A 13,217-nucleotide genomic window follows, 5' to 3' on the forward strand; every position below is an offset into this window, starting at 1 on the left:
AAGTAATATCAATAACAGGGAAAAAAACCAACTACAAATAGTAGAGACAATAAAGAGAAACACGGATAGTAACGAACGATAATCAAGTAAATTAACACCAACATAACTGGGACACAAACAAATGTTCAAACAAAGAAGGCGATGCCAACTAAATCAATCACATCATTTCTAATACACAATTCCGACCATCTCAATCCTCTGTATCTCATGTCATAATATCAAGTTCCACACCTTTAGTACACATGGCACCTTGTGCCCACATATCTCTATCTCACTTTGTGCAACATCATCCTCATGCCACTCAATATATAGGGTCCATAACCAATGCAATAAAGATGTTCAAGGAGTCTCATTTATATGACATAAAGTAAATTACAACTTCTAAACCAATTAGGAAATCAGCAAGAAAAGATAAAGTTATTTTTAGAAATCATTTGAATAAAGAAAATATCATTTTTAAATAAAATACAACATCGAATGAATTATTACATTTAATATAGGATTTTAATGAAAATTAAGATCTACTAGAAATTCCTTTTTAGGTAAGATTCAATATCGTCGGGTTAAGGAAAGAATTAATTGAGAAACTAATTGAAATAGAATAATATTTATAGGAATTTGAATTATTGAAAGGTGTATTTATATACACGATGGGTTCAAATTTGAAAGTCATTTATAGCAACGTAGTACTAATTACTTTACTTTAAAAATCACGATACTACTAATAACCTAACAGGACAGGAGGAAATGATTCAACGTAGTAAATTTACTTTAAAAACTAATTAACCAGAATAATAGCTTTAGGGAAAGAATTGAAGGAACGAAGGCAAGCGAACAACTAAATGCCAGTAACCCGGCCTTCAAAACTCAGTGAAACCCGAAATACGAATCGTCAAAGTTTTAAACAAATGGACCAGGGTCTTTTCAGTATTCATCTATAACCAAATCCTAAATGAAATATAAAACCACCGAATAACTTGTACAGTCAAGAGGAATACATAAGCACATATATCTATTGATGCGGCGTGCATCTCGATCCCACAAATCCTCCCTTATTCCTCAGTAATAATTATAATAAAAGTAAATAATATATATTTGTTGCGGCGTGCAACCCGATCCCACCAGTCCTCCCTTATTCCTCCTTAACAATTACAATAAGAGTAAATAGTATATATATCACCATATCAGTAACATGATCATTCACCCTTATTACTCCTTGTNGAGTAAATAGTATATATATATATATATATATCACCATATCAGTAACAACATGATCATTCACCCTTATTACTCCTTGTTGCAGCATGCAACCCGATCCCACCAGTCCACCCTTATTACTCCTCAATATATATATCACCCTTATTCCTCCTATTGCGGCATGCAACCCGATCCCACCCGTCCACCCTTATTACTCCTTGTTACGGCGTGCAACCCGATCCCACCAGACAACATCAATTATCCCTTATTCCTCCTCAACATATCAACAACCAGACATAGTTTAGAATCAACAACAACAACAATTCAACAACCCAATCACAAGGATTTCTACCACCAAGAGTATGAGTAAACGGCAACACGAGAATCACGAAAAAACCAAGAATCACAACAACCTTTACAAAAATAACAAGACATATAAGGCACGTGATAACTACACCGGCAACCACAATAATTTGGACACATAGCATATAGGCACGGGTCATAGAGGAATTTCACAATTAAGAATAACAAACGATAATGAGGACAATTACTCCAATTAAGGCAATTAAGGGCCAAGTAACAAGTAAGAATTAGAGGAAAGTTAACAACAATGTATGGAGCATATAGAGGTAAAACAAGCAATTAGGAAACAAAATTATATCGGAAAACTGAACATAAGGACCTAATAACCCTAAAGGCAAACTTTCCACAAATAAGTCCGAGCACACACTCGTCACCTCGCGTACATGGGCTACAATTAGCATAGAAGACTCAAATCCTAAGAGGGAGTCCCCCACACAAGGTTAGGCAAGATACTTACCTCAATCCGGCCAATTGAATACTCAATTTAACTTTTCCTTTACTAATTCATCAACGCTTGGCTCAATCTAGCCAAAAATGACTTGAATACATCAAACAATGCAAGAGAAAACAATTTCAATTAACAAAACTATGATTCTTTCACAATTTGCAAAAAGTCAACAAAAGTCAATTCCCCGGGCCCGCACCTCGGAACCCGACAAAATTTACAAAAACCGAACACCCATTCCGCTATAAGTTCACCCATACAAAATTATCAAATTCCGATACCATTTGGTCCTTCAAATCATCATTTTACATTTTTGAAAGATTTCACAATTTTTCCCCAAATTTTCTTTTAGATTCTCATGAATTTGAGGTTAAATCTAAGATATAATCACAAAATATAGTTCAAAATTGATTAGCGACACTTACCCAACGATTTGGTATGAAAATCTTCTCTCAAAATCGCCTCACCTCGAAGTTAGGGTTCAAAATATGGAAAAATGAAGCTAAGAGTGGGATTGCCCAGCCTTTAGCAGGCTGCAGATGTCGCATTTGCGACATTGGGTTCGCAAATGCGAACTCGCAAAAGCGAAGAATACTTCGCAAATGCAAAGAATGAAATTCACTGCTGCCTTTGCAATTGCAACAGGGGTCACGCAAATGCGAGCACTCGATCTTCGCAAAAACGGTCACTAGATCGCAAATGCGAACAAACTCAGCTCAGCCATTATCGCAAATGCGATACTGAGTCCGCAAATGCGAACTCAACAGGCCTCGCAAAAGCGGCAAATTCCACGCAAAGCTGAGTCCTTTCCTCAACAGCCCAGCTTTGCAAATGCGAGGCTGCTTCGCAATTACGATAGTCTTATATGCGACATAAATATCGCAAATGCGATGACACCAGAACCAGAACACATAAAGATTAACAAAACACTCCAAAGCTAATCCGATACTCACCCGAGCCCTCGGGACTCCAAACCAAACACCCGCACAAGTCTGAATACATAACACGAACTCATTTGCGCAATCGGAACACCAAAATAACCTCTAGAACCACGAATAGGATGACAAAACGCATGAAAATCACTATGAACTTCAAGAACTTCTAGAATTGCAACCAAGCGTCCGAGCCATATCAAATCAACTCCAAACGACACCAAATTTTGCAGGCAAGTCCCAAATGACATAACGGAAGCTGTTCCAACTTTCGAAATCGCATTCCGACCTCGATAACACAAAAGTCAACTATGGGTCAAACCTCTCCATTTTCCAAACTTCAACTTTTTCAACTTTCGCCGAAATGCCTCAAATTACCCTATGGACCTCAAAATCCAAATCTGAACGCACGCCTAAGTCCAAAATCACCACACGAAGCTACTGACATCATCCAAAACTCATTCCGGAGCCATTTACCAAAATATCAAATTCTGGTCAAATTCTCACCGCTTATGCTTCCAAAACTAGATTCCTTCTTCCAATTCGACTCTGATTCATCCGTAAACAGATTCCAACCATGCACGCAAGTCGATACACATAATATGAAGCTGCTCGTGACCTCAAACTGCCGAACCGGACGCAATTGCTCAAAACGACTAGTCGGGTCGTTACATCCTCCTCCACTTAAACATATGTTCATCCTCGAACGTGCCCGGAGTCGTTCCAAAGCCATGGAACCATTGCATGAGCTCACCATACATACACCCAAGGGTGATTCCCCATCACCCAAACCCATGTAGGACTGACAATGCAACTTAGTTGAAGGTCTCACCTCATCCTTAGTCCATAATCTTCGGACGGACCCCAAATTCCAACATCTCAAATTCATCTTAGGACCCGAATCCCACATCATCACATTGCATAAACCTGAACAAGTTGAATCGAGCCAAAAATTCCAATCCAGAATACAATAACATGTTGTTCCACACAACTCAAATGCCCGAAGTTATAACCTCTGACCACTATCGCTGCTCAAATAAGATCCTGGATGCCGGCAATACACTTCACATTGAATTTAACCTTGTCCCGGACCTCCACAACACAATCCATGATAAAGAAACAAGAGGAAACTTATAGCCGCCCATGAAGTCAACAAGTCAAGAAGCTATCTTGCCCGCCGAGGGCCATTACCCAAATCTTAGCAGAAACACCCACATACTTGCAAACACTCCTCACCCCCAATACCATAGTACTAATCTCAGGTCAAAGAACCTCATCTCAGCCAATACAAGCAGCCCAACTGATAACTCATCACGGAACCACACGGATTCTCACACCACACAGTTCGTACACCAAACCGGCAATAACTCAATTATGCAACACAAATAAAAGGAGAGCAAGTTAGAAGAATTATCTAACAAGTATAACATGTGCAACAACAAAAATATAGTTTTCATCAAATTGTTCCACAGCGGAAAAAAAACAAAACACCAAATAAACACAAGAAAAAGTCAAATTATGGTCAAATTCTCACCGCTTAAGCTTCCAAAACTAGATTCCTTCTTCCAATTCGACTCTGATTCATCCGGAAATAGATTCCAACCATGCACGCAAGTCGATACACAAAATATGAAGCTGCTCGTGACCTCAAACTGCCAAACGGGACGCAATTGCTCAAAACGACTAGTCGGGTCGTACATTCTCCTCCACTTAAACATACGTTCGTCCTCGAACGTGCCCGGAGTCGTTCCAAAGCCATCGAAACACTGCATGAGCTCACCATACATACACCTAGGGGTGATTCTCCATCACCCAAACCCATGTAGGACTGACAATGCAACTTAGCTGAAGGTCTCACCTCATCCTTAGTCCATAATCTTCAGACAGACCCTAAATCCCAATATCTGAAATTCATCTTAGGACCCGAATCCCACATCATCACACTGCATAAACCTGAACAAGCTGAATCGAGCAGAAAATTCCAATCCAGAATACAATCACATGTTGTTCCACACAACTCAAATGCCCGAAGCAATAACCTTTGACCACTATAGCCGCTCAAATAAGATTCTAGATGCTAGCAATACACTTCACATTGAATTTAACCTTGTCCCGGACCTCCACAACACAATCCATGATAAAGAAACATGCGGAAACTCATAGCCGCCCATGAAGTCAACAAGTCAAGAAGCTCTCTCGCCCGCCAAGGGCCATTACCCAAATCTTAGCAGAAACACCCACATACTTGCAAACACTCCTCACCCCCAATACCATAGTACTAATCTCAGGTCAAAGAACCTCATCTCAGCCAATACAAGCAGCCCAACTGATAACTCATCACGGAACCACACGGATTCTCACACCACAGAGTTCGTACACCAAACCGGCAATAACTCAATTATGCAACACAAATAAAAGGAAAGCAAGTTAGAAGAATTATCTAACAAGTATAACATGTGCAACAACAAAAATATAATTTTCATCAAATCGTTCCATAGCGAAAAAAAACAAAACACCAAATAAACACAAGGAAAGGGTATCCCACATAACATCCGCTGCGGTGCGCAGCCCGCTCCCAAATACTCATCAAGCCAAAATGCTTAGGTTCACTGATCACATGAATACTGATATCAAGCATAGAGTGCACAAGTAAAATTGTGGGAACAATGAATAGAAGTAATAAAATATGAGAGAAGCAAGCACATATAGGGTGCAATGAGCAAATCAAATCACGAGGGCTATCTCGCCCGTATCGCCATAAGGCCTGGACAGAATTACAACATACGTGGGGAATATCATACAACCTCATCGCCTGACACATCATAAAAGAGTAGCACATAACATATGCTAATGGCGCAAATAATATCCATTCTGCCTGATAACATAACCATAATGACATTCTCATAGCAGCACACAAACTCGACATGATACAAAATACATATTCTCGTTGATCTTCCAAATAGGCCCAAACTAAATCCTGATCCTTCCCAATTAGGTAAATATTCTTCAAAAATTCACAGCAACCTATCAATAATACATGCTATTAATTACCCCATTCTCAACATTTCTTCACAATCCACTAACAGGAAATAGTCCACATATGGGGACGCTAGTCCCAAAACCTCAGTAACACTAAAATTTCCATACCCGAACTTAACTACGCAAATCAAATGGCTGATACATCACTCACATCCCATCATCCTGTCTAAGCACCCATATAGAATTTCCGGCCGCGTAACAAAATATGAACCTTGAAAGCCTCAAACCTAGTAATCACCATGCCACTAGCCACGCACCTGACAACCAAAACTCAAGGTCCTTTCCAGAAGTGCACACTCTTCACATATAATAGCCAACAATGCCAACACCCTATAAATTTTTCTGATACCTATCAGGAGAAAACCACAATGTACATCATACTTCCTTATGTACATAGCAGCCAGCCGACTCGAGTCGTTGCCAAACCATTGAGAACCCTCCGAGATCCGCCCGCACACATCTAAGCCATCAAGACTACACCTCCCCAACTCAACCGAGTCACACAAACCTTCCAATACCAGAGTGTTGCCATAAATGCCAACAGAGAATTCCTATTCAAAGGACCAATTACTTTCATTGCCATGCTGACCCAACACCACGGAACTGACCCATTTCTTCGGATAGTCGATATGCAATAATCCCAATCAAAGCCCCAAATACAGATGATCTTAACACGAACCACGTAGCCTAGAAGCTCATAAACCATCGCATTTCCTCTTAAGCACCCCGTCCCGCCGCAACCACGATACCCACGCTGAATATACCTTCTGTGAATCTGAAGTTGTTTCTTCCGACTCCCCTTGATACTAAAATGTAGGTTCATTAATGACGCAGAAACACCGTAAACCCCAACATCATCCCGTGCAAGATCTAAGACCTTAGTCATAGACAAAACTCGGGAACCTACCAATACCAGATATACCCATACCTCTGGCCAAACTAATGTAATTCTGACTCTATAATCTGAACGCCGCTAGTGGGCTCCTCCACTTGGCGCGAAGCCATAAAAAACAACATCTGATAGTCCACAAAACTAACCTTCACCGCTCGTACAACACAAATCACAAGGTACTCCAATACCACCAATTACCCCCAGTCAACACCCACCTCGTGACCTTGCCACAAACTCGACGACTAGCCAACCCATTAAACCTTCTCAAGCTCGCACTCATCAACCAAATGCCTGAAACCGCTGCGCCTCCATATGAACCACTGAATAGTCTCTCAATACCTCTGTATCTTCATTCTGGACAACACGTTGAGACAATGTATGAGCATCCCTGACTCCCTCGTAGCCCGATTGTAGCATCACGAATCACTGGCGCATAGCGGACACTGAGAGCGTAAAATCATACACGAGTGGATGTAAAGAAACATAAGTTATATACTTTGAGCTGAAACAATATCGCACGATAGTTCTGTAGCCTCTCGAAAATAAGTACAGACGTCTCCGGAGCAATCCGCAAGACTCTACGAAACCCACTTATGACTCGTAGCACCTATGAACCTAGAACTATGATACCAACTTGTCACGACCCAAAATTCCTTCGAAGGAGCCGTGATGGCACCTAGTCTCTAAACTAGGTAAGCCTAACATTAACAGAAATAATATGAATATTCACTAAATTCAAATGATACAACTCTGAACACTTACAATTCCCAAAACCAGCAGTAAAAGTCATAAGCCTTTCAAAGAGTAGTTATACAAAATAAATACGTCACTATTCCCGAACAAAAGGAACAAATAAAAATAAATTCAAATGAAGGGGACTCCGAGGCCTACGAACACAGCAGCAGGTTTACCTTGAGTCTCCACCGCGACGATCCGCACAGCTACTACCGACCAAATACCTGGACCTGTACAAGAAAAATGTACAGAAGTGTAGTATGAACACACTACGACGGTACCCAGTAAGTATCAAGACTAACCCCGGTGGAGAAGTGACGAGGAACAGTCAAGATACCTACTAGTCAAATAAATTGAACATGATATGATAATGAACTACCAAGATGATATTAACAAAGTAATATCAATAATAGAGAAAAAACCAACTACAAATAGTAGAGACAATAAAGAGAAACACAAATTGTAACGAACGATAATCAAGTAAATTAACACCAACATAACTGGGACACGGACAAGTAAAAGTATGTTCAAACAAAGAAGTCGATGCTAACTAAATCAATCACATCATTTCTAATACACAATTCCGACCATCTCAATCCTCGGTATCTCATGTTATAATATCAAGTTCCACACCTTTAGTACACATGGCACCTTGTGCCCACATATCTCTATCTCACTTTGCGCAATATCATCCGCATGCCACTCAATACATAGGGTCCATAATCAATGCAATAAAGATGTTCAAGGAGTCTCATTTATATAACATAAAGTAAATTACAACATCTAAATCAATTAGGAAATTAACAAGAAAAGATTAAGTTATTTTTAGAAATCATATGAATAAAGAAAATACCCTTTTTAAATAAAATACAACATCGAATGAACTATTACATTTAATATAGGATTTTAATAACAATAAAGATCTAGTAGAAATTCTATTTAAGGTAAGATTCAGTATCATCGGTTAAGGAAAGATTAAATTGAGAAACTAATTGAAATACACCATAACATTTATAGGAATTTGAATTATTGAATGGTGTATATATATACATCGTGGGTTCAAATTTGAAAGTAATTTATAGCAACGTAGTACTAATTACTTTACTTTAAAATTACGATATTACTAATAACCTAATAGGACAGGAGGAAATGATTCAACGTAGTAAATTTACTTTAAAACCTAATTCACCAGAATAATAATTTCAGGGAAACAATTCAAGGAATGACGGCAAACCAACAACTAAATGCCAATAACCCGACCCTCAAAACTCAGTGAAACCCGAAATACGAATCGTCAAAGTTTTAAACAAATGGACTAGGGTCTTCTTAGATTCAGCTATAACCAAATCCTAAAATCCCCGAATAACTTGTACAGTCAAGAGGAATACATAAGCACATATATCTATTAATGCGGCGCGCATCCCGATTCCACCAATCCTCCCTTAATCCTCCGTTACAATTACGATAAAAGTAAATAATATATATTTATTACGGCATGCAACCCGATCCCACCAGTCCACCTTTATTACTCCTCAATATATATATATATATATATATATATATATCATCCTTATTCCTTCTGTTGCGGTGTGCAACCGATCCCACCAGACAACATCAATTCTCCCTTATTCCTCCTCAACATATCAACAACCAGACATAATTTAAAATCAACAACAACAACAATTCAACAACCCAATCACAAGGATTTATACCACCAAGAGTATGAGTACATGACAACACGAGAATCACGGAAAAACTAAGAAGCACAACAACCTTTACAAAAGCAACAAAACATATAAGGCACGTGATAACTACACTGGCAACCACAACAATTTAAACACATAGCATATAGGCACGAGGTCAGAGAAATTTTACAATTAAGAAAAACAAACAATAAGGAGGACAATTACTCAAATTAAGGCAATTAAGGGTCAAGTGACAAGTAATAATTAGAGGAAAGTTAACAACACTGTATGGAGCATATAGAGGTAAAACAAGCAATTAGGAAACACAATTATACCGGAAAACTTCCCACTTAATGAACATAAGGACCTAATAACCCTAAAGGCAAACTTTCCCACAAATAAGTCCGAGCACATACTTGTCACCTCGCGTGCACAGGCTACAATTAGCATAGAAGACTCAAATCCTAAGAGGGAGTTCCCCACACAAGTTTAGGCAAGATACTTACCTTAATCCGGCCAATTCAATACTCAATTTAGCTTTTCCTTTACCAATTCATCAACGCTAGGCTCAATCTAGCCAAAAACAACTTGAATACATCGAACAATACAAGAGAAAACAATTTCAATTAACAAAACTATGATTCTTACACATTTTGCAAAAAGTCAACAAAACTCATCTCCCCGGGTCCGCACCTCGGAACCAGACAAAATTTACAAAACCGAACACTCATTCCGCTACGAGTTCACCCATACAAAAATTATCAAATTCTGATACCATTTGATCCTTCAAATCATCATTTTACTTTTTTGAAAGATTTCACAATTTTCCCCAAATTTTCCTTTAGATTCTCATGAATTTGATTTTAAATTTAAGATATAATCATAAAATATAGTTGCAAATGCAAAGAATGAAATTCCCTGCTGCCTTCACAATTGCGATAGGAGTGTCGCAAATGCGAACACTCGATCTTCGCAAAAACGGCCACTAGATCACAAATGCGAAAAACTCAGCTCACGCCATTATTGCAAATGCGATGCTGAGTCCGCAAATGCGAGCTCAACAAGCCTCGCAAAAGCGGCAAATTCCTCGCAAATGCGAGTCCTTTCCTCAGCAGCTCAGCTTTGAAAATGCGAGGCTGCTTCGCAATTGCGATAGTCGCATTTGCGACATAAACATCGCAAATGTGATGACACCAGAACCAGAACACATAAAGATTAACAAAACACTCTGAAGCTAATCCGAAACTCACCTGAACCCTCGAGGCTCCAAACCAAACACCCGCACAAGTCTGAATACATAACACAAACTCGCTTGCGCGATCGAAACACCAAAATAACCTCTAGAACCACAAATCGAATGCCAAAACGCATGAAAATCACTATGAACTTCAAGAACTTCTAGAATTGCAACCAAGCGTTCGAACCATATCAAATCAACTCCAAACGACACCAAATTATGCAGGTAAGTCTCAAATGACATAACGGAGCTGTTCCATTTTCTAAAATTTCATTCCGACCTTGATAACACAAAAGTCAACTATGGGTCAAACCTCTCCATTTTTCAAACTTCAACTTTTCCAACTTTCGCCGAAATGCCTCAAATTATCCTACAGACCTCTAAATCCAAATCCGAGCGCACACCTAAGTCCAAAATTACCACACGAAGCTACTGACATCATCCAAAACTTATTCCGGAGCCGTTTACCCAAAAGTCAAATTCCGGTCAAATTCTCGCCGCTTAAGCTTCCAAGACTAGATTTCTTCTTCCAATTCGACTCCGATCCATCCGGAAACAGATTTCAACCATGAACGCAAGTCAATACATATAATATGAAGCTGCTCGTGACCTCAAATTGCCGAACCGGACGCAATTGCTCAAAACGACCAATCGGGTCGTTAAAATAATCCTACAAGTGGAGTCTGAGAGGGTAATGTGTACGCATACCTTACCCCTGCCATGGGGGTAGAGAGTTACTTAGAGTTGGATGAACAACAAACATCCTTCAAAATTTCTGTTCTCATCATATATCTAACTTTGCTAGCTTACAATCCATTCCTTTCTTGATTCTTCAACTTAAGAACCTCAAAGACCATTTGAAAAGTCACAAAATAATCATCTGATAATTTGAATGTACTATATATCAAAAATTATACTGTCAGCATGAATTTTGGGACACACTGAAATTTTAGAACTTGTAGACATCTCTCTCACAACTTTACATCTATACTTCTTATTTTTAAATCTTTCAGCTATTTGTCAATGCAAGATATGATTCATTCAGCATTTCTAAGTACTTAATGAACCAGGAGAGTGGATTGTTGTACATTATAGTTGACATCTGCTTTGAAGTGTGACAATAAGAGCCAAGACTTTGAGTCGAAGCAAATTTTTCAAAAATTACTTCTTACTCGTTTGTAGCAAGGGACAATAATACTTTGTTTTCTCCTGATATTTAGGGTGAGACTTTAATCAATTTAAAGAATAAAATAGCAGTCAGTAATAAGCTAATTAACCTTCAAGAGAGGATGCTCAATTGGTAGGATAATGGGTACTTGCTCTTCTTACTAGTTAGTTCCTGCAACTTTGATTTAAACAACGAAAATAGCAACATTATTAACTAACATCGGCACATACCACTTAGTGATAAGGCTTAAACAATACTTGCTCAATATCATACGTAGAAGCGAGACCTTTGTATTTGTCATAATTGCAGAATACCCATTACACAAATAGCACAAAAATAAAAGAGAAAACTGAAACTAAAGTGAACAAAAATTCCAGAAATTACCAACTACTATATCATCAAAACAGATAGTTTGCATCATGTCCCCTGCCTACCAACTGTTGGATGGACTCAGACCAAGTAGAGCAGTTTCTGATTTCAAGAGATTTGATTGTTTTGCAATGAAAACTTTCTCATATTTTCATGGCTTATAAACCTGCAGCATTATATAGACTAAGAAAAGGCTAAAAACGACAATTTAGAGCTCTGACCATTTGAAACAAGGTGAATTTTTTTCCTTTTTACATACCAAGCTTCTTACATTATCATGTAATAATCAAGTAAAACAATTGAACTTAGCCTCAAACTGAAAAGTAAATAAATTACAAAACAATACACTCAATTAGTGCTCTAAGACACTCCGAGATTATGACTTTCAAAAGAAAAATAGACGGCACACCTTTGGCAAGTGAAGAAAAAGATTCCACATTTAGATCTGGTTTGGTAACGCATTGTATAGATCTGGTCTCCAGGGATTTTGCTTTACAGAAAAATAAAAATAAAGGAAACCCACAGTAACTCCTAGACGATTACACCATCAAATAATCCACCGAGTATGCGACGAACCAAAATGCATAATACCTACCCAGAAGATGAAAATTTTGAAGAGTTCCTTACCTTTGACCAGTTAGGTTTTTGGGCGGCGAGGAACTTAGATCGCAACGGTATTAAATTTCATACACCATGTTGGTATGAACTGTACATTGAGTACTAAAACTGCCGAAGATGGCATGTGATGATGCGGCGGAAGCAGCTAAAGAGAGAGTGCCTTTACTCCGATTTTGGGCTTTCTTTTGATATGTAGTGGAAGGGTTTTTTTCTCCTCCTCTAATCTCTCTAAATTAAGACTTTGATTTTTGCCAAAAAACTTAAAGGGAAAACGTTTGGAGGAAAAACTTATTCTAAACTCATGATTACCCTCCCAAAAATTAAAAAAAAGAAGCTAGGTAATTAAAAATGGGATTTTTACATACCTATGCACTATTGAAAACTTTATTATCATCCCTACTCAAGTTTCAATTTAATTACCTCCTATATATAAATTTACCAATTATATATACTTTAGGAATTAAATGAGTATCCCTTTATATTAGGAATCAATTATTTCTCATCCTTATTCGCTCTCCCTCATGCTCTCTCTCTCTC

At 38.4% G+C, this 13,217-nt stretch overlaps 1 long non-coding RNA gene across 1 annotated transcript; it reads right to left on the reverse strand.

The window, feature by feature from the left end:
• Positions 1-11,933: 11,933 nt before the first annotated feature.
• On the reverse strand, positions 11,934-12,959 carry LOC109240298. The gene is made up of 2 exons (XR_002070045.1): positions 12,690-12,959; positions 11,934-12,228 (listed from the first exon to the last, which is right to left on the reverse strand). It is a non-coding gene; the product is annotated as an uncharacterized LOC109240298 (long non-coding RNA).
• Between the last annotated feature and the right edge of the window lie 258 nt (positions 12,960-13,217).

This window comes from Nicotiana attenuata, unplaced genomic scaffold, assembly GCF_001879085.1.
Source record: "Nicotiana attenuata strain UT unplaced genomic scaffold, NIATTr2, whole genome shotgun sequence".
Lineage (NCBI taxonomy): Eukaryota > Viridiplantae > Streptophyta > Magnoliopsida > Solanales > Solanaceae > Nicotiana > Nicotiana attenuata.